The 23,749-nt window shown below is 41.6% G+C and overlaps 1 long non-coding RNA gene across 1 annotated transcript in view; it reads left to right on the forward strand.

Annotated features, from left to right (window-relative positions):
* LOC308244680 overlaps window positions 1-23,749 on the forward strand; it is a 209,958-nt gene that overhangs the window by 69,773 nt on the left and 116,436 nt on the right. The window contains exon 3 of the long non-coding RNA XR_013960160.1: window positions 17,819-17,908. This is a non-coding gene — a long non-coding RNA (uncharacterized lncRNA). The remainder of the gene's footprint in view (window positions 1-17,818; window positions 17,909-23,749) is intronic.

Raw genomic sequence — 23,749 nt, forward strand, 5'->3', positions numbered from 1 at the left:
CTGGATTGGACAAGGTAAGGTCTAGAGGAAGATTGATGGTTATGTCCCTCAGACAGCAGCTTTAAAACATCAAGTATCTCTTGTATGTTGGCCTGGTGCTGGATGTCATTTGGATGGTTGATTTTGGGTGGGTAGCAAAATTGTATCTTTTACAAACTTAGACGCCTACTTTGTCTTCTCACTCAGATAGACCTGGTCATCCCATTAAGACAGAAATCCACATTCTAGTAAGTGTTGAGCTTTCCTCCCCCATTAGGGTGATGAAGATGATAGTTACTTGAATTACGCCAATAATTGTTTACTCGCAGAGGTGATGTGTGAGCAATTCATACATCTATGTTATTTAAATTGTCACAACTTTCAAGATTGCATATATATTTTATGAGACTTGAAATTGCCTTCCAAACCTGAGGTTATTCCCTTTGAGAATTCACCGTGATAGAGATTGACGCGGTGATACATTTCAATGACTCAAGAATCACATTTTTCTGGCAGAGTTAATCTGTAGCATCACACACTCAAATGGAAAATAAAGTGACAGCACCCTGGTGTACAATGTAGAGTCAAAAAAAATCTTGACTGTATATGGACATAAAAGTAGGAAGTTTAATGGTGAAATTCCCTAGGAACCCCTCACAACTTAACATCTTATTCTTGCCAAGTAGCATGACCTCTTTAAAAGCCCTCATCTCATTTCCAAAAGGAAATAGAAAATCGATGAAAACATCAACAAATAAAGTAAGCCAGGTGCTTCAGAGAGGAAATAGAAAATCAATAAACTCCTAGCAAAGGAACTTCTATGGTAATATTTGCAAATCAAGTTACTATAGGTTAGAAGGAGAAGGTGTATCTATAGAAAATGTGCAGCATCATTTAATGCAGACCATTGTGGAAATGTTAATCCCTCAGAGAGTTTTGTGCTGTGATGCTTTTAGTGTTTTTGGCGCAAAGCAGGGCTAGAATGAACACTAATGCACCGTGATATAATTAGTTACTGGACACAGGATTGTAACAGGTTGTACTTATACTTACTGATCTTTCTCATTCTATTTCACTTGAATTAAATTTTGGGACAAAAGTATTTATAAGATGCTGAAACCTAGACATTTTATTCTCATCCATCTTTTTAGTATTCGGAACCTTCTGACCTAGTGTAACATTTAGATTTTTATTCTTTGTTTGGACACAGTATAAATCTTACCACTATTGGATCCACATATTTAAAAGACATAATGTTAGCTTTCCTAGAAGGCTTCAGATACTTATGGAACCAGGCTTTCCACGAATAAGAATCTAATTCATTTGAAATAGCTTTTAATCTATATAATTAATAATGACTTTTAAATCACCTCTAGGAATTTTAATATGGTAAAATCTTTAGAATTATGAAATTGCATTTTATGTTTAACATAGATAATATGTTAGGTACTTTGACACTATAGGATGGGTAATAAAATAAGTGTATTCTGAAAAGATATTTTTAAATTCCCATTTTAATCAAGAAAATTTTAGATATTAAGAAATGTATTATACGACTTTCAAGATAAATGTTAAAGCTGCATTTACTTTTTTAAAATAAAGTTTTAATTTTAGAAGTTTTATATTTACAGAAAAATTGTGAAGATAGTACAGAGAGTTACCACATACCACACACCCAGATTTCTCTAAATAGGTGATATTTATATGGTAGCTATTTTACAATTAGTGAACCGGTATTGACACATTATTCCTTTAATAGTCTGTATTTCATTCCTTTTTCCTTAGTTTTTACCTAAAGTACTTTTTCTGTTCCAAGATTCCATAAGGACCCCCCAGAGCATCAACCATCATGCCTTTTTTCAGGACCTGTCAGCTGGGACAGGTTTTGATGACCTGTGACATTGAGACTTTACAGTCAGATTTTTTGTAGGCCGTCCCTCGGTTGGGATTGTGTCATGTATTTCTCACCATTAGAACGGGACTGTGTGTTCTGGGGAGGGAAACCCCGGAAGTTATGTGCCATTTTCATCATGTCAAGGGCACATGCTAGCAACAGTTGACTGCTGTTGATGCTGACTGAGAATTACCCGACTGAGAATAGTGTGCGACAGTTTTTTTCCACTGGAAAGTGACTCCCCTCCCCTTTCCATAGGGTGCTATTTAGAAATCAGTCACTCCGTGCAGCCACAGGCAAGGCGTGGGGACTTCTGGTCTACCTTCTCAAAGAGGGAGTGTCTACACAAGATTGGAATTCTTCTGCATGGGAGACTTAACCTGTGAGGTGAAGTTCAAGAACGAATGATATAAAATATTAAGTCATAAAGCCTGTTGTGATTATTTTGAGCCTTTTCACACACAAAAACTTATTCTTTCACTTACTCTCGTTGTACCATGTGTGAGTTTGATGGCTGAGATGGTGTTACTGCCGCCAAAAGTAAACAGCGATTTTTCAAAACACTGAAGCTAGACTGTGGATCCTTGTCTCCTATGTGACTCTTTGTGGTTATCGGAGTTTAGATAGATTTCTGTATTGGTTTTGGCTGAGGTAACAAAAAAAATCTCATATCAGTGGTTTACTTCAATAAACACCTGACTTGGGTCCACGTACCTTCTCCTTCGGAGACCAGAAGATGGAGCAGCCTCCAAGGCTCATGCTGGTCTCATGATGGAGAGCAAGAGCAAGACAGGCTGGGCCCCTCTGCGCACTTCTTAGATGTGCAAAGAGTCATGTGTGCGCCGCAGTCCAAGCCAGTGAGCCCCACAGGTGCTGAGACCCCCAAGGAGGCCCAGGGCAAGTGACATGAAAATGGGCAGAGACATACGAACAGGTTACTCGAGTGAGTGAGGAGCTGGAAACAATAGTCCAACTTTTCACATTTTGTCCAGATGCCTTTTTTAGGCTTATATTAAACAGTATGCGTCAGAGAAACCTTTAAAGAAAAAACGTGGCTCAAATGAAGATGGTTTATTTCTTTCTCACACATGAAAGTCCAGGGAGCTGGTCCGTGGTCACTAGAGCACTCCATGACGTCAAGCACTGGAATTCATTCTACCCTTTGTCTTAGCTCTGTGTGACGCATGGTTTGTGATGGTTGCAGGCAGCAGTATGAAGGAGGAGATAAAGAAGGACAGACAACTTTTTTTTTTGAGACATATCTAGAAAACTGCTAAATAACAATTGTATTCACATTTTATTGACCAGGACATAGTCACATAACTCTACATAAGTGCAATGAAGTCTGGTAAATCCATTCTTTATTCCTCGTGTCTCTGTGCTAGCTAAATTTTTTACTACTATGGAAGAAGTGGAGAAAGACTCTAGAATAAAATCATGCTAATAGGAATTGGACCAGTTTTCTTTTCAATTAATCAAATGAAGTTTGGGGAGTGAAGGAATGTATGGTAATCTAAAAACACTAGAAGAAAGGCAGGAACAGGTAAAGAAAATCCAGAAAATAATAGTTCAATATACTGCAAAATGCAATGAAGAAATAACAGATTTTGCTCAGAGAGATATGGTTTAAGGATGGAAGTGAGTCCATTTTTTTTTTTTTTTTAAGAAACTAGGCACAGATCGGGTTCTCACAGAGTTCAAGTTCAGTATTTTTCTGTGAAAGTGGTGATCCATCTCAGGAATCCTCAGTGAACTAAAAACTGCCCCAAACTTGTTTCACTTCTTATGGACCTTCATTTTTATTTGTTTTAAGTCAGTCCTTTCCACCTGCAGACTGCTTAGGCAGGATCTCTGAGATCCCAGGAGAATGCATAGCTGCTCAAATATTTTCTGAACAAATTAATGGACTTGCAAATTAGACAAGAAAGGAGAAGTTAGGCTGAAAACTGCATCGTGTGCTCTGTGGAGCTGGAGAATTATGGGTGTATTTAGTTCTGTTAAAAGATAAACTGAGACAGACTGTCAAATTACAGCGGGAAGGTTAGGGAGAGGTAGGGGAAATAAGAGATCAACCGAAGGACTTATATGCATGCATATAAGAGTAACCAACGGATGCAAAACATTGGGGGTGTGAGGGCATGTATGGGAGTGGGGTGGGGGGGCAATGGTAAGATATGTACACATATAATACCTTAATGAAAAAATTAAAAAAAAGATAAACTGAGGCATATTAAAAAATGGAAGTGTTCATTTGAGCAAAAAAATGATTCAAATTGGGCAATCTCAAACCAAAAGTGGTTAGGAGAACCCACCAACGGGAGCTGTTGGAGAGAATTTTACAGAGAAAAGGTAGATGCAAAGAAAAGAAATTATTGATTGACTATAGCTTCAAGCTCCATGTATGTGATTGCTTGAATTTAGCATTTCGATTGCACAACGTGAGGCTTTTGCTTTTGGTTTGTTGCCATAGGCCAGTGCATCATTAGAGCCACCTTAATCTGAGGGCCTCCTTATTAGTTTAACAATTCTCCCCTTTGCTCATGTCTCATATAGGAGAGACTGCATTCGAGCCATGCTCAGTCCCCTTCAGAGTTAAGTTGCTCTTGTCCCATTGTGACACTTGGATGTTACGAGGCGACACCCATGGAGTAATGGTTCTTGCTGTTCATCTCGTTCACCTGGCTTCTGTTTCTTCAAGCACAGTGAGCACATCTGATGTGCTGCTGCTGGCCACGAGCATGCATTTTCGACCTGTGAGAGAACATGGCGCACCAGGAAGATACAATGATAGCTGTGAGGATAATGCCAAGGGACAGAAGAATGCTCCTTAGCCAGGGCCCCACCAACCAGACAGGTTGACGTCAGGTAAATCAAAGAATGTACCCGAAGAGGCACTGGCCTGCTTTAGCTACGTGGCTTGCCTATTAATTTCTTGTGTTCTGTACAATACCAGAATGCCAGTGAAGGTACCACAGGATGTTTATTTGTTATGGCACTGATGCCCCCTGTTCAGCCAGTAAGTGATTGGCAGCCATTCTATTATCTAACACCACCCAAGGAAGAACCTCTCAGCACATTTGTTGTGCGCCATAGCCTTAGCGGTAGATTCAGCCATAGTTGTCTTCCTGTGCATTAACAGAGAGAAACCAAGTAGCAAGAAGGCAACGAAAATAAAGATTTCATGTTGACGACAAAGATCTTGATTTGTGATCTTGGAAGAGCTGCTCGCCTCAGGAAGATGTCTGCTCTGGGAAGGAACTTCTCATCAGGGAATGGGGACCCAAGGTTCATGTTCTAGAAGATTGGCTGCCTCTGGGCAGTGAGGAGAACCTGGGACATATCTTCCAAGGAGGTCCAAAGGCAGTTTGTTGTTTTTTAAAAAATATATTTTATTGATTTTTTACAGAGAGGAAGGCAGAGGGATAGAGAGCTGGAAACATCGATGGGAGAGAAACATCAATCAGCTGCCTCTTGCACACCTCCTACTGGGGATGTGCCCGCAACCAAGGTACATGCCCTTGACTGGAATCGAACCTGGGACCCTTCAGTCCGCAGGCTGACGCTCTATCCACTGAGCCAAACCAGTCAGGGCCAAAGGCAGTTTTTGTTCTTAGTGATTCCAAAGCAAATTGAAAATGTTAGTTGGAATATTTGTAGCTAGATATTTGAGGAAACTAGAATTTGAGATCCAATTCAGTTTATAGATACATAACAACAACAACAACAAAAACCTCCAAGACAATGATCAGGACTACAATCTGATATCTGCAAGGTTTTGTTTAATTTTCTACTAAAACGTATTTTTTCCTTTACAATCACCTTCATTTCTATCAAAGATAATCAGAGTAAGATGAATTTGTTTGCAAACTAAGTCTAGTCTTAACCCTTGTAATTCTTAATTCCTGTAGAAAACTAAGGAGTAGGCTATTGTGGACACTAGCATTCTGTAGATTGTTAAATTTATAAATGCATTTCATAATTTTTAGAAGTATACTCTTCCTGATACTAAATTTTTCAGTGTGGCACAAAACATGCTTAGCAATTGATCTAAATATGTTCTGGTTTTCTGTGATAGGGAGCCAGAAGTAGATAAAGCTGTGTTGATTAGGTAATTGATGTTTCAGTATTTTACCGTCTTTAGAAATGTTCTCGATAGTCAATGGCTTTTCATAATCTAACCTAGCAAATCTCCAAGGCTTCAACTCACCAAAATATTTTTGAAACTGTTTTTAAGTAGACAGCAGACATATTTTATAAAACCCTCATCATTGTTGAAAAGTTCCTCGATAAACTTTTATTCCACTTACATCTATTTAATTCACTTGTTCATAACGATGATATTCAGATTACTCATGAAATTTCACAAGACATTAAGCAGCTAACCATTATCTTAGAAGTTATTTGTTTTTCTTGCTGACAAGTCTTCTAAGAGAGACAACTTATTTGACTGATACACCCAAGTAGAATAAAGGTTGCATATCGGCTTTAAGTTAATGCTGACAACTGAACACATGCCTATTTTAATTAAACCAACAGATTTAAACTGGCTTTTATTCACTGAAGATTATCCTAGATCACAGGAACTTGAAAAACATTTGGATTAGTTTTTATTTTCTGAGAATATGCTTAATTTATATAGTGCTTGTTTGTCTTTAAGCCCGTTAAATATAGTTCTTTGCAAATTAATTTTTGTAATACCATCTGAAGGAAGAATAAATTTACACACTAGAGGTCCAGGGCATGAATTCACGCCCCCAGCCTTGCAGCCCCATAGCCCCGCTGGGCAGCAGCCCCGCCCCCCGCCCCCGACACTAGTTGCCGTGTGCGGGGTGATTGGTGGGATGATCGGGCCCCTCGCACTGGCCTTGGCCTGGTGCTGCTCATTCACCTGCTCCGCCATCCTGTCATGGTCCCGCTCTCGTTGGGGCCCGTTGGGCCTGCAGTGCCTCCCCTGCCACCGGCTGCCAGTGCCGCGTTGCAGATGCCCGCCATGTTCCGCACCGCCCCCTGGCTTGTTATCCAGACTCCATGTTCCGCACACGTCATAGCGAGCGGTCGAACTCTGGTGGCACTCAGGTCAAACAATTTGCATATTAGGCTTTTATTATATAGGATCTGTAACATACATAAACATATAGACAGATACAAGCAGAGATCTTAAAGCTTTCCCTTAAAAAGTTTAACTATGATATGGGTACGATAATGCAAAACTCACTATTTTATACAGTAACAATTATTCAGATCCTTTTGTGTCTGTGTGTGTGTGTGTGCGCGCGCGCGCGCATCACCAGCTCACTATAACTGAAGCATTGTATGTGGTGCTTGAGAGTAGCACTGCACCCCTGGTGGGTGAACAGAAAGTACTCATTTTCTATCTGTTAGGTGGTAAAAAAATAAAAGTATAAAGATTTCTACAGGCTTAAAGTGTCCTATGGTTAGACCTAAAGTTTTTTTAATGTTTCACCATTTTGTTTCTTCTTGTTTTACTTGAGAACAAAGTGAATGCAGAAAATTCTAGCGTTATACGTCTAGGGCGGTGAGGGGGATACCATGCCCTTTAGAACGGCAGCAGGGAAGGGATCCCGGGAAATCCGTGCCGTGAACGTTAATACCTCCACTGCCGTGACGTGGGGGCACTTCATGCTTCTGTGCTGTGCGAACAGAGCGTGGGGACCGTGGTCAGAAAGCTCAGAAACACGAAGTGGAAGAATATAGCGCATTTGAAATGTCTGTAGTGACTCGTGTGATGTTTGGTCTGACTTCGTTAGAGTGGGGGTATTTCAGTTACTGCTCTGCTTGGTGATGAGGCAGACTGAACTGATTATTTAACCGCTGGGATGGACATATCATTTAAAATGCTTGTTAAATTCTCACGTTCAATGAACAGCATATCGATATGCTAAACAATTTTATTGGACACTTACAAAATCAGGAGCCATGTTTCAGAAATGACCTCATTGAGTCCTTTTGTATTAGATGCATTTCAACAGTTCTCCCTCTGCTTCTGTGACAGAGGTATTTGGGAGAATGAGCTCCCCTCTTTTCCCCCCTTTTCTTTTAAAACATGTGATCAGCAAAATGACCATTTTTCTGCCCCCCTGCTTCTGTGGTTGGTAACAGCATTTATGGGATATAGGCTTGCTCCAAATTCCTTCCCCAAATAGATGAGCCTGCCAAATAGCTTTGAGTTTGCAAATACATCCATTGTAGGGGAAATGCCCAATGTTAATTGTTCTCAGACGTTCAACTGGGGCATCACATAGGCGGAATACTGCTCAGGGCCGTTTGCCACTCGAAAGACTTCAGATCTCACCCAGCCTTTGCCACCGTGGGGGCAGCAGGAGTAGCACCTTCTCTTCTAAGCCTCAGCGAAACCTCACGCTTCTGTTCTTTCCCGTCTTTTCCCAAAGCCCGTGATCCCAAGCTGAGGAAATCATCTAGAGACCATGACTGGCTGTCTTGTCAGGCTTGTTATCCAGACTGCAAACTCCCATGTCTGTATCAGAAACCCGCCTGCTAGGCTTCCTGACTGCCTCCTGGCCAGGGACCTTCGTCCTGGCTTACACCTCACAGGGCCCCCTGGTCGCACAGTGACTGTATTTGGAAGAACTAATTGGTGGTCCTGGCGTCTTTGTTAAGGAAAAGTGACACTTTGGGAAGTTAATAAAGATCTCTCCAGTGACAGCCTTTTATCAGATGTAACAAGACATTGTTTGAACAAATATGCACTCAGTAGTGGTGGCAGTTCCTCCCTGCTTGTCCCAGCCATCACCATCTCTCCAGAGAAAAAGGTAGAAGTTCCTTAAAGGTATAAAATGTGTTTTTGAATAATGGCACTTCCTGATAGAAAATTTCTTTTCAAATCAGTAACTCAGTTCAATTAGGTTCTGATTTGATTGCATCAGCATTTTTATAATAGTAAGTATTTAAGTAATATATTTCCCAGTAGTTCCTAAGCAAGTTTTGATACATATTTCAAAACTGTACAACCATTTTTCATTATATTGTTGACTCTTTGGGAGGAAAAAAAACATTTATTAAATATCACTATTAAGAAAGTGACTGTAGCCCTAACCGGTTTGGCTCAGTGGATAGAGTGTCGGCCTGCAGACTGAAAGGTCCCAGGTTCGATTCCGGTCAAGGGCACGTACCTTGGTTGTGGGCACATCCCCAGTGGGAGGTGTGCAGAAGGCAGCTGATCGATGTTTCTCTCTCATTGATGTTTCTAACTCTCTATCCCCTTCCCTTCCTCTCTGTAAAAAATCAATAAAATATATATTTTTTAAAAAGTGACTGTAATAATTCAGGTGTGACATCCATAAAACCAAAAGAGCCTTTTCTAGCAGAATTTTCTTGAGAGAATGAGAGAAAGGGGAAGAGAGAGAGCATATTACCTGGGGGTAGAAGGTTTATCTTAGTAGAATGGAACTTGATTTACTTACCAGTTAAAATTAAACAACTTTAGTTTCTCAAAATCTGAACTCTCATACAAAACATCCTTTAAAAATTGTTTATTGCCCATTTGTAAATGCTAAAACTCATGTATTCCTTTTCAGTGAAAAAAAAAGATTAATACAATGTCTTACCTATAGTGCAACACCCATAGGTGACTGGAGAGAGGGACACTCATTTCTCCCTGCTCCATAATTCCCTCCAACTCCTCTCAAATCACCCACATAAATGCACAGCCCAAGTAAAATAGGTTAATAACCTTAAGACTTTCTGTAAAGGAATTGTGAAGCTAGCCTCTATTATATTATAGTGCTCCCTTACCATGTATTTTGACAACGTGGGAAAGGAGAAAAGTGTAGCTTATTCATACAACTCTATTTAGTATGGTACTTTTTAGGAGTTTAGTTTTGTATTCTGTTTTAAATTTAGTTTTTAAAAAATGAGAGTAGAACATATTAAGTGATTTAATTTTTAAAAATTATTTTAATAGCATGCTGCTTAACCTCCATGTGTTTGAATGTTTCTGAGCGTTTTTACTACAGTTAGTTTCTATTTCTTGCCATTGTGACCCAAGAAGATGCTTGATATGACTTCAATCGTCTTGAACTTGTAAAGACGTGTTTTGTGTCCTAACACGTGGTCTATCTTTGAGAATGACACAGTGCACTTAAGAAGAATGTGTACTCTGCAGCGTTGGGGTGAAATGTTCTGTAAATGTCAATTAAACTTACAGAGAGGCCCACTCCTTTCTCCCTGCTCTGTAATCCCCACCGGGGCTCCCCTCAAGTCACCCACGTAGACTCAAAGCCTCGGTAACATAGACTGATAAGCACGTAGGTGCACCACGGGGCTGGAACACACTGGTTGACTGACTCGTTCTAAACGGAGCAATTGGGGAATGTTTTGTAGTTCAGGATAGAAAAAGTGGCTGGCAATTTTGGTTATGCCCTTAGACTCTAAGAATTCTTACTAAATTCCCTCTTCCTCCCAGTTCTTTGCAGGCTTTAATGCCATTACATTTCTTAGGAAAACACAGGTTATAAAGTATCCAGGAGTCACCTCAGTCTTCCAGGATGACCCCCATATAAAAGATCGAGTTATTGTTCTAGTTCTGCCTCCAGCTGTTTATGTGACTTTAGCCCATTCATTTAAAACCATGGGGCTTCCATTTTCATTTTGTAAAGGAGCTAGGAAAAAACAAGGTCTTCTCTAAGGTCTTATTCAGGATATATATATATATATATATATATATATATATATATATATGTGTGTGTGTGTGTATGTATATATATATTTTAAAAGGTGAATGTATATATGTGTGTGTATATATATGTACGTGTATACTCTCTATATATGTGTGTGTATATATATGTATGTATATTCTCTCTCTCTCTATATATATATATATGTATATATGTATATATTTTAAAAGGTGAATATATATATGTGTGTGTATATATGTACATATATACTCTCTATATGTGTGTGTATATATATGTATGTATATTCTCTCTCTCTATATATATATATGTATATATATATTCACCTTTTAAAATTGGAGGCAAGGCTCTTTTTCCGGGGTCTTCCCTGCCCTACAAGCCCTTTTCCCTCATGAATTGTTGCTTGTTTATGAAGTGATGACATCAATGCTCTCAGCCTCTTGAAGGGGCAAGTGGGCTCACTAATAGATATAAACACAACGTGCATCCCCGCCTCCCAGCCCACCAGTCCTGGGAAACCATTAGCCACAGCTAACTGCCTGTCTGTGGGTACAAACCAGCCAAGCAGGTGCTCTTCTCCCTCACCTTCCAGCCTGTGGACTCAAGGCGCAGTGGCCTGTGTCGGGGGCCCACCTCCGTAACCAGCCACCTTTATTATTTTTTTATTTAAAAAAAATATATTTTATTGATTTTTTTATAGAGAGGAAGGGAGAGAGAGAGTTAGAAACATCGATGAGAGAGAAACATCCATCAGCTGCCTCCTGTACACCCCCTACTGGGGATGTGCCCACAACCAAGGTACATGCCCTTGACCGGAATCGAACCTGGGACCCCTCAGTCCCCAGGCCAACGCTCTATCTACTGAGCCACACCGGCCAGGGCCACCAGCCACCTTTAGCTCCTGGCTCACAGGCCCTGGAGTTTTCCAGAGAGGAGGCACAAGGAGCAGAGCTGGGATGGGCCTCCAGGCGTCTGCCCACCTTCCTGCGCCTGGGCCTCAGTCACATGGCCCTAGGCCTCTGTTAGCGAGGCTGGGACATACAAGGTAGCTGCCTGCATGGAGGAAAAGGAGTTAATGTAGATATGGATGTGTACTTCCTACTCGGCCTGCGCAAAGTGCAAGATCACCTCATACCCAAGGAGAAGCAACGAGTAAACCTTAGAATAAAATGGAAGAAGCTGTAATCCTTGGATTCCGGGAGATTGCTGAGACGTTGACCCTGGAACAGCGCTGAGCTTAGGTTCAAGGCCACAGCTGCAAATCTGAGTGGGAGAACTCTCCCAGGTAACAGCCCAGTGAAGGATAGATTGCAGACAGCATCCTGTTCGCTGGAGATTTTACAGACTTAGGTTAATGTCAGCTGCCAGAACTCTGCTGGAACCCCTGTCTTCTCAGCGGATCAAATGGAAACAGCTTCAAAGGGAACATAATGATCAACTGGATTTGTTTGGTAAGTAGGTTCGTACTCTAGAGCCACACCCACACACATGGCCACATGTACCCTCTACTCTTCTCTCTCTCATGCTTTCTAGCTAGAATCTCACATGAAAAGTCTTTATGTTTTCCCCCAGGCTGTAGTATTTATGATATACTAGAGGCCCGGTGCACAAAATTCATGCACATTAAAAGGGGATTAATTAGAGGAAATATTTTAATATTCCTATTTGCCCTTTATAATAGAAATGTCAGAGATGAAAGAAAATTAGTAAAATGTATATGAAGATCTTCCTCCTGTCAGAGTCTGGGGCTCACCATGGGACCTAGAGTCAAGTTCCCACCCACCCACGCGCACCTCAAAATCATGCGAGACCCAGACCCAGCTGGCCCCACCCCTGTCAAGCCCCACCGGGTGGGGGACACAGCCTCAGGTCCCCCGTCAAGCCCTGCCAGGTTGGGGGTGCAGCCTCAAGGCCCCTGTCAAGCCCAGCCAGGTGGGGGGGCGCAGCTTCAGGTCCCCCAGTGCATGCCGGGCAGGGGGCACAGCCTCAGGTCCCCTGGTGCACCCTCAGGTCCCCCGACCCGGTGCCATGGTGGGGGGGCGTGGCCTCAGGTCCCCAGCCTGGCACTGGGGCGGAATGCGTGGCCTGAGGTCCCCCGGCTGGTGCTGAGGTGGGGGCACAGCCTGAGGTCCCCCGTCAAGCCCCGCTGGGTGGGGGGTGTGGCCTGAGGTCCCCTGGCCTGGTGCCGGGGCGGGGGTGCGGCCTGAGGTCCCCTGTCAAGCCCCACTGGGTGGAGGGCACAGCCTCAGGTCCCCTGCCCCGGCCCAGTGCCACGCAGCCTCAGGTCCCTGCTGATTGCTCATTAAGGCTTGCTATGGGAATTCGGCCTCCACTGTGGGTGCAGCCATCTTTGTTGCAGTGTGACAGTCAATTTGCATATTCCCTCTTTAGTAGATTAGATGATATACTAATAGGCTATCGGATACATTTTTTGAGAATTATAGATGTAAACAGTGAAACAGTGTGTTCTTTTATGTTTTTAATGTTACAATTGGTGGGCTACTTCAAATAGCCCCATTTGCTTACATAAAACAAATGAAAGATTAGTATCAAATATATATAATCAAGTGATATCGCTTATTCAAATTATTTAATGTTCAAAGAATGATCCGTTGTTTTTTCATAAGTATTTTACATTTTTAGTGTAGCTGTCAGTGAAAACTTATTAAATTTCCCCATCCAATGCACAGGAAACAAGCTTATTTGTTTTATCGATAGATATGTATTTAAAGCATTTTCTGGAGACAAGATACTGTTACCAACATACATGGGGCTTTTAATAAACTGTGATTCATTTCATAATGTTTGGACACCAGAGGTTATCAGAAAATGGTATTAATGCTCTTTTTCAAACTAACATCCATAAAATGTTTCACATTGCTTTTACATGCAGCCTTCTATTTGATGCATTAAGATAATTACTAATTAGAGTTCTCTTATGACAAAATTATGACATTCATCGTTGTGTTTTAAACAAAGTTACCTCATTTATTTAAAACTCATCACAAGCTATTATTTGCCAGAAAAAAAATGGCCTCTGAATTGACCTGACCCTGGTACATGAGAGAGATCCCACTCATGCAGGTGGAGACCCTGAGAAGCCTGTCTCCCTACATCTGTTTTGAATCCTTCTTTTCTGTCGCTGACCGGCTCGCTGAGGCTGCCTGAGCTCTCCCTGCCCTGCTCTCTCGGGCTTCCTCCCTGTGGCCTATTCTTCTCTGCTAGCCCCGATCCCTTTGGATAGATGGTACAGTTTGCTTTTTTCCCCATGTTTGTTGTGTATTGTCAAGACCCCTCCTAACTTGTACGCTATAGAATCAATGATGTTTTCCCAGTCTCTTTTTCTGAATTGAAATATGAATCTAACTGAAAGTGTCACTTATGTAGCCCTTCCTGACTTCTCTTTGCTAAAAAAAAAAAAAAAAAAAAAAAAGACGACAATGCAAAGATCACCCCAATGTGGGCTTCATTCAGATGGTTAATTTCTCTGATGATATAGGTTACCCCCCTCAAAACTAGAACCTGCCTGAGTCTTAAAGACCCTGCGCCCAGAAACCCATCATTCTTGTGCACACCAGAGCATTGCCACTGAGCCGATTCTTACACAGTTTTAAGTGTTCATTCCTAATGCACTTAATTCCAAATTAATTTGAGAAACAGATCCTTAATTCCTTTTGAAATCCTCTCAAATCCTTTTGGAAACAAGGTCAATATAAATAAGTGCTGACACTATCGAATACACTTTCATTTCCCACTTATTTAATTTGGAATTTTAAGGTTTTCCTTAAAAGAGTAAATCAAGATTGTTTTATGTCAGGGAGATCGAGCTCTGCCCAGGTCTCATGTTTTCCTCACCCATCATTCATTTTTACGCAAAGACAAGTTACATGGTCTACTTAAACCCCAAGAGTGGTGTTGTCGGGGATGCCACATCCTCACAGTCCACCTGAGATCCACGCATGCAGGGAGGAGGCCTGAGGTTTCGCTTTCACCAGTTCCTTTAGTGCTATCTGTCCTTCTCCACTCCTTCCCCCGCCCAGGCTATGCCCTTCAGGGCACTGACCAACAGCTGGTGTTACCTGGCCTCCTGCGGTGCAAGTCCTGAGACCACTTCTGTCACACTCTGCAGCAGGGATTTTCAATCTTGAGCATCAAAAATCAATACAGTTGGTTAAGTCACTTTTACTTGTTTATTTTAAACCAGACTGTATAGTATAGAGTAGAATGTAATGGAACAGACAGGTATGGAACAGAATGGGAAAATATCAATAGGCAGCTATACAGGAAAGCTAAGTATTGCTTCATTAAACAGCTATTTCACTTGCTTACTATATATATATAGCCAGCCAGCCAGCAACTGGAACACCGGAATGACCAGAACGACTGGTTGCTATGAGCAAACTGGCCTGGTAGTGAGGTGGGGCTGGCCGACCAACCTCCCACGGCCCCTCCCCTCAGCCAGCCTTCCCCCAATCGGCCCACCCCACCCCAATTGGCCCTCAGCCCCTCCCCTGGCCAGCCCTGCCCCTAATCGCCCCCCCACCCCAATAGGGGGTGGGGCTGGCCTGCCAAACTCCTGCAGCCCCTCCCCCCAGCTAGCCCCACCCCTGATGGGCCCCCACCACCCCAATTGGCCCGCAGCCCCCCAGGCCGGCCCCGCCCCTGATCGCCACTCCCTATACAAATAGGGGGCGGGGCTAGCCATCCAACCTCTTGCAGCCCCTCCCCCCACCCCACCCCACCACAGATTGGCCCCCCACCCCGATCAGAAGCAGGGCCAGCTGGCCAACCACCTGCGGCCTCTCCCCCCAGCCGGTCCCATCCCCAATGGGCCCCACCACCCCGATTGGCCTGCAGCCCCTCCCCCAAGCCAGCTCCACCCCCAATTGGCCCCCCCACTCCAATCAGAGGTGGGGCTGGCCGGCCAACCTCCCACGGCCCCTCCCCTGGCTGCTGACCCCTGGTCAGACCCCCAAACCCCATTCGTGGGTGGGGCCCTCTGGCCAATCACCCTTGGCCTCTCCCCCCAACTGGCCCAGCCCTGATCAGGCCCGGATCAGGGCAGGCCCTCTGGCCAACCTCCCACCATCTCCTCCTCCCAATAGGCCTGGCCCCGATCCATCCCTTTTGGGGCCTGGACGGCTGGCCGCCACCTGTGCACGAATTTGTGCACTGGGCCTCTAGTCTATAATAATATATGTATTATGTGGTCAACAAAGAGCATGCCATTGCCTGAGTTTAGAAATTCTTAACCAGAAATCTATGGTGTGGGTTTTAAAGTTTTGCATAAGCCTCTTGAAAGTGTATATATAGTTGTACATGTGTGTATATTTTTTATCTATATAAATACATACATGTTTAAAGGTCATTTGTTTTTAGGGGTGAAGCGATAGCTTCCATCAGGCTTTCAAACTGGGCTTATAACTCAGGTTCGGAGCCTTATCTTTAGGAAGAGGTATCTCATGAGAAACTCTGTGCATTGGTGATCCCCAAATGAGAACCAGTTAGTACCCAGTTTTATCTTTTCCTTCACAGTAGGCAAAGCCATGTTTTGTTTGTCTGTTTGTGAGGATTATTAATCTTGAAAAATTGATGAATTTGACTCAGTTATAGAAAAGGAAAAAGGCAATGCCTTCCCTCCCTCAATAAAAGCATCTGTTTGATATCATTCATGTCCAGGCCGTCTCTCTAAACCTCAGAGATTGCAGGTTCATAATGAACATTCGTTCACAAAGTCTTAGCTGCCGGCTTAGTTCTGGTTGATTTCACAAGGTTGTTTTATTTAGTCCTTCACAAACCTTGGGAGGAGGTGTTGTTATCCTTGTACAAGGAACTGGGGGCTCAGACAACGTTAGAGATATATAGCGTATCCCCCAAAATGTATACACACACTTTGAATAATTATAAAGGCAGAGTTTATGAAAATACCTTTCATTTTCAAAATTGAGTTATCCGCTGTTGAAGTGTGTATACACTTTTTTGGGGGACGCCCTGTATACAAAGCCAGTAGCTTCATACATGGCTGAGCTAGAACTGGAACGTGTTTTCTGATTCGAAGTTGACTAGGTTTCCTGGGTTGCATGAGAAACGGGTGGGTTTCTGCCTGTCACTGTGCTGGCCCGTTTCTCACATTCCATGTTCAGCTTGTAATGAGTACCATTGGGTCAGCAGCCACTCCACTTCCTAAGCCGTCTTCAGTTTATCATGAATATGTGGCCCATATTAGTACACTCTGAATGTGAAAAGGTGCTTTATTCATGATTCCGACCAGCCAGGACATACAGTGACCTAACCTCCATTGGCCAGTGCGGTTCTCCCCGGGACATCTTAGAGCTAGAAGAACAGAGAATGTGTATTTGCATTTTCCGTTTTATCCTATACACAATTCACTTTCTGTTTGTGAGCTGGTCTGTATAATTCTACCGTGACTTTCTATTAGTGAGGAATGTCCTGGTTTTACTATAGGCATCTCCGTTCAGTAAAGTTCAGGAATGTGGAAGGAATTGAGATATAAATAAGTGACTCTGGGGTGTGGTCATCATATCCAGGACCCATTCCAGCCTTCAACATGGATGATGTAAGAAAGCATTGACAAAGAATAATTAGGAGTTACATGTACTTCTCTTCATTGATTGTGAGGATAATCACTATGATACCGGAAATAATTCTTTTCTGGAGTACGAAGATGTAGGCTTAAATCTCGGCTATGTGGTTCAATAACTGTGAAACTTCGGACAAACTAATTTGTCTCTACACCTGCGTTTTCTCATATCTAAAAAGATTATATTGTTCTCTGCTCTGCCCACCTCACAGAAATGCTGTAAATACAAAGAAAGATAATATGCAAGTGCTTTGGAAACGGTAAAGTACTTAAAAATGAATATATGTATGTACGGAGTATGTATGTATATATTTACATGGAAAATTTTTATATTTATATTTCCACATATATTAAAGCGTATATTATTTTCTTTTAATATAATTTTAATCAACATCTTTTATAATTTTAAAATAAATATACATACACAAATTTCTATATCCTTAAAATAACAATTGAGAAAACATAAAGGACAGTGAATTATTACTTCATAGGGCTGTTTCCCAAGTGTCCTGAAGATGGCACAGTGGGTACACTTTGGCACAGATATTAGTAAGCGGTTTTAAGAAGAATATATATGAGGTTAAAACACTAAATTTAAAGCACGCCTTTTCTAAGTTTGTGGAAGAAAATTTCTGAGCCTTTTAAATAATGCCCATTGTTTTAACGTTACAGGAGTGACTTGCTTCATTGTGTCTTAAGGAGCGGTGCAAACGGGCGACTCTTCAGAAAACTGATACAGTCAGACTCACGGACGAAAGTCAGGTTAGTTCCTGCTGTACAGTTTTATCGATAAATTGACCCTTGGAATTGTGAAACAGCGGATGCGCTCATCTGTTATCCTCTGCATAATGTGCAATCCACTCCTCAGTGCCCGTTGTTGTTGGATGCATTATAGGATTCGGCTGGGAGAGAGATGAGGTTAGTTGAAAAACTGTTTTATTGAACCATAAAAGACAGTGAGGCCTATTCTTAGGAAAAATATTGACAGGTTGCATTATTTCCATGGAGTTGTAATACTTACAAGTTTAAAAAATGAGTCAATTGGTGGAAAAGGAGACATATGTAAAACTTTAGACAATAAAAAAATAAATTTAAAAAAATGTATACATTATACCAGCAGCATATTCTACAAAGCTGAACTAGAATTCATGAACTATGGGTGCCTTGCGAATGTATAACGGTGACAGTATTATCTGCTATATTTATTGAGGATCAGGAATCATGATTCTCAGCCATTTCAGTCTTACCTGCTTCTACATGTAGGGTCTCCACCTATTAGGATTTAAAATCTGAGTATCACCAATAATTTATTTATGTAAATTGCATATAAATATCAGGCATAATTAATGTTATAAATACACTTGTTATGGATATATATACTGAGTGTCCAGATTATGATGACCACCGGACACTTGTAGGCTAATTAGCCGTACACTGCATCGTATGGGATATGGAAGCCGAAGGCCTGTTCGAACACCTTTGCTGTCTGCAGTTACCAAGATAAAACGTCTCCAATTCGCACAGGAACACAAGGATTGGACAGTCGAGCATTGGAAAAAAGTCATGTGGTCCGATGAATCACGTTTCCAGTTGCATCATGCAGATGGCAGAGTGAGAATTTGGCGGAAACAGCATGAAAGCATGCACCCCACATGCATGAGTACAACCCTTCAAGCTGGTGGGGGCAGTGTTATGGTTTGGGCATGTTTTCCTGGCATGATTTGGGCCCTTTAATTCATGTGGAACAACGTCTGAATAGCACAACATACCCAAGTATCGTTGCTGATCAAGTTCATCCTATCATGTTGATGGCGTATCCCAATGGAGATGGCTTCTTCCAACAAGACAATGCACCATGCCACGGTGCTCGTATTGTGCAGGAGTGGTTTCAAGAACATGAGGGAGACTTCACCTTGCTTAGGTGGCCCCCACAATCACCAGATCTCAATCCAATTGAGCATGTGTGGGGCGAAATTAAAAGAGCCATCAGGCAGCTGGTTCCACAACCATCCAATCTCACAGAACTGGACAGTGCTATCCATCAGGCATGGTGTCAGATTCCTCGCATTACCTTTCAGCATCTCGTGGAGTCAATGCCAAGAAGAACCGCCGCAGTATTGAAGGCAAAAGGTGGCCCAACGAAGTACTGATGGGGTGGTCAGAATCATCTGGCCACTCAGTGTATATATATACACTTATGCACTCTATTACAGCATGTTTAATTAATACACAGGTGAAAAATGTTTTTTCCCTAGTAAATTCATTTCCAAGTGGTTGGAGAGAAGAGTTGGTGTTTTATAAGTGTTGTCAAATTGTCTCACTGGGAGCACCTTTGCTTAATCTGTTGAGTATAGAAATTTAGTCCCCGAAAAAGTACTATCTGATAAGATTAGAATTTTAATCTGACAGCATTGAGATGCTAGAGTAATGTTAGCCATTCTGACAATTCAAAGCTAATTATAAGCTTACTTTATCCAGCATCAATATCCGAAGGCCACTGGGATCTTTTCTGAACTCTAAAGTGATACCCTTTTGACCATTCATAAATCATAGAAAAGTCCATGCAATCATCTCAGTTTAAGATTTATTGTTAAAATCTGATGTCAGAGCATTTGAAATTTCATCAGTGTATAAGTTTATGAAGTGAATGTCTTACCATCTTCTTGTCTTGTCTGTTTGAATAAACTATATGCTTATTTAAATCATTTTAGTAGGCCTTTCACATTCATAATCCTTAGATATTGAAAATGACAGTATACATTTAGAAAACTGAAGATCATATGGCTGACAAAGAAGTTGTCATAAGTTATAAGAGGTACAATAGACAGTTCAAAATGGCTAAATGCTTGTTAACTTTTCTGTGAATAGTGTCTCAGTTTGACCATATAGGTCAGTTTGACCATGTGAGTTTGAAGACGTCAAGCTCATATCCATGAATATATTGCACTATCTCCGCTGGTAACCATGTTTCCAGTATTTCCCATATATTCCTTAAAGAGTGAACTTCTTCAGGGCATTGTTCCCTGGTTGTCTCCATTTTAAAGAAATTTTATTTTAAAGAAATGGGCAAAATTGGTAAAGAAATAAAACAAGCAAAGGAAAAGTGTTAAATAAAATAAAAACTTTTTATTTTAACTTAATATGACAATAACATAATTAGTCCATTGTTTGCAGAATTTATTTGATTTTATAATGTTCATATTTCATTGAATTTATCCCTCCTTTATTTTCACGGTAGAGTGGCATTTTATAGAATTGTCCAGCTTATAAATCCCTTGCGCATCAGCATTGTAGCACCACCTAGAAATGTTAGAATGAAGAGATCGGTACCTTTTCTTTCAAAGGAGCCTCAAACATCTCATAATGTCTCTAATAATTTTTGAAGTTCACAGTCTAGAATCTTCAGTGATATAGAGCATTGTCACATGTTAACCCAGGAAACAAACTATATCATGTATATTATTATTTATTTTAGTTAATTTTTCCCGTCGCCATTTATCCCCTCCATGCCTTCTTCCACTTCCAACCTTCTTTCTCCCGCTCCTGCAATCACCTCACTATTGTCCATGTCCACGAGTTCTCTCTTATTCTCTCCTCCTCCCCTTCCCTCCGTATCATCTAGATTATAGGAAGAAAATCAATATCTGTGTAGCAACAAAGTTGACTTCATTATTACTCAGAAATTAGAACAAGTGTTGGAAGTAGCAGAGAGGGGTTGATGGACTATGGTGACATTTCATTGTAATTGGTTCGTTCATATTTTCTTAAATTTTGTTTTCTCTGTATTACACAGTAGATAGCACTGAGTGAGAACAAGTCAGTTGTCATTACCTTCTATTAATGAGGTCATGCGTATTTTTAACGGCATGCCTTTATGAGGTACTGTTTGTTGGTGGTCACATAAGAACAAAGCAAGCTTCAAGGAAAAATGTTAGAGAATTTACTCTTTTAGTACAATTTTCTCCACTCGATTTGTTTTAAAATCTTAAGAATGATAGTTCTTATGGTTGTTATTGCATATTAAATCTTTTTTATTGCATTTGTTTCCTTATTCTGTAGTATAGAGAGTTTACTTTTAATTATCTTTCTTTATAAAAACAGCAATCTGTAAACTGAATATATCTTATAGTGTCGAAGGCCACCTATCAATTAGAGAGTGTGCCATCTTCTGTTCCAAAAGACTTTAAAACAGTAGCCATTATAATGATTTATAACGTGGCATTACATGAAGGAGGGGATGATCTTCTATGAATGATGGCCAAAGGTTTCCTCCAGCTTGAAGACGGTGTGATTTTTCTGGGTGAAGTTTGAGAGTTCCCAAAGCAATACCATTAGTCATGGTGAGTTAAATTATTCATAGACGCCGTCTAAGTGATCTCGTGTCTAAATACCCAGTGCTAGAATGTGTGGAGCTTTAGCGCCATCAATGCTCTGCCCCTGGGCAGAGATAAAAAAAAGGAGGAGCTGGAGAGAGCCCCTCCCACTGCAGTGGTGGCAGGTCAGCCTTGAGCTCAGCTCCTGGTTTCAGTTTCAGTGACGTCATTTTTAAATTGTGACGATTCTAGAAAGCCCTCCCCATCCGTTGGTAATGCCTGCTCCTCAGAGACTGTCAGGGGACTTCAGTGATAAACACACAAAGCAGGTTCTGCTGCAGTTGGATCCCCACTGCTGCCATATTGCTTTGCTTCTTTGGGTGCTGGTCACAGAATTGTGGGGGGCCCTCAATTTCCCCCTCCTACTCCTGCCAGTCCTCCTGATTCACCCTGTAGACCTCTGCCACTGGAATCTTTCTCAAACACTGCTCATACCATGACCCACAGGAGAGAAGGTTATTGTCATGGCACACAGGAGAGAAGGTTATTTTCTTTGGGCCAAACCAGTGAAAATTATTTAACCTCATTTAGGTTCTTTTTTGTTTTAAGTAAGAAAAGTCAGAGCTAAACGCAGAGCCCAGTTGAGTAATCACTGCCCAGCTGTTGTTGCAACTATCGTGTAGCCCAGCATCTCTCCCTTCTGCTTCCTTAAGCCCATTAAGTCCATTAAAATCATCAAACCAACTCTGCTTGGGTTTAGTCCTCGATGCCCCATTTTGCAAGAGGCTTCATGTCCTCACGGAAATAGGGGAAGTATAATTCTTAGACAAATAGATCTCAGCATTTGCTCAAGAACTTTAAATGTCTCCCAATCTCCTACTGTATCAAGTCTAAGTTCCTCTGGGTGGTTTACAAGATCCTCTGCTCTGTCTATTTAATTTTATCTCCCACGATGTCTCAAAATGTACTCTCTCCTCTAATTAGGCCCGTTTCCTTAAGGTTCTCTGAAGCTGTCATGCTCATGCTCACCTTTGCTTTCCCGGGAGCCCATTATCTTGCCTCGCATGCACTTTCTTTTTCCTGCTTCTGTATAAATCCCACTATTCTGTCCTTTAGGGACACACACCCTGTTTTCTTTACGAGGCTTATTCTGATCATTCATGGGGCTCCCCCTTTAATATTAACGTTTTCAATTTCTGTGCTACAAAAAAATGGTCCTTAAATAATTCATATATTTTTTCATCCATTTCTTAACTATATTCTAAATTTTCCAATTTTTGTGGGTATAGATGATGTCTTGAACGTATGCTTACCTACAGTGTTTAGTATAAGGTTGAGGACTTACTCAGTAAACATTTTAGAGTAGACTTCTGGCCTCTGTTAACTCCTTTATGTGTTGCTGGTTTTTAATACCCTTCCATTAGGATACATGGCAGATACAGGTCGTGTTCACCAACCCTGCCCTCTGGTCTTCTCCATCCCCTAGTGGCTGCTCTGGCTAATGAACTATAAGCGGAAATGACATGTCACTTCCAACGGAGGTAGATGGAAGTGACAATTACTCTTTCTGTCCTTGTGGCTTTGAAGGCACATGTTCCAGGTGGCAGAGCTACGAGACGAAGCAAGTCCTGCACTGGAGCTGAGGTGCACAAACAGCGCACCCACATGGTTTTATACCACGGAGACTTTGACATTTGTGTCTTGCAAAAACTAACTAAATTGTCTTCAGGAGTCTGAGGCTCAACATGCTGGTGTATGTGTTTTATAGAATCTCAAAGTGTCATCCAGGCCTCTGTATTAATCCAGAATGGCATCGAGTGCTGCAGCTGCTGGGAAGCTCCTTCCGAGTGAATGAGAATCGTTCCTGCCTACAGGAGACAGGCACACGTTTCACGGTGCTCTGAGTTACAGCGGATGCCGGCTCCGACCGCATCTCGGCATTAAACATTGTCGAAACCATATCTGGATCTTCTGAAAGGTTGTATTCTTAGAAAGAACTATTGCCTAGTGTTTGGTCAAGTGGATTAACCCTGGAATAGGGGATTTTATTCGAAGTTCTTCCTTTGGTGTTAAAAAGTAAAAGAAAGAAAAGCTTGCCCAGCCCGTGTGGCTCAGTGGTTGAGTGTCAACCCATGAACTCAAGGGACACTGGTTTTATTCTCAATCCACAGTAGGGGGTGTGCAGGAGGCAGCTGATGGATGTTTCTCTCTTATCGATGTTTCTGTCTCTCTATCCCCCTCTCTCTAAAAATCAATACAAACATATGTTAAAAAAGCACCGCTGATCCCA

Source organism: Plecotus auritus (genome assembly GCF_963455305.1).
Source record: "Plecotus auritus genome assembly, chromosome: 3".
Taxonomy (NCBI): domain Eukaryota; kingdom Metazoa; phylum Chordata; class Mammalia; order Chiroptera; family Vespertilionidae; genus Plecotus; species Plecotus auritus.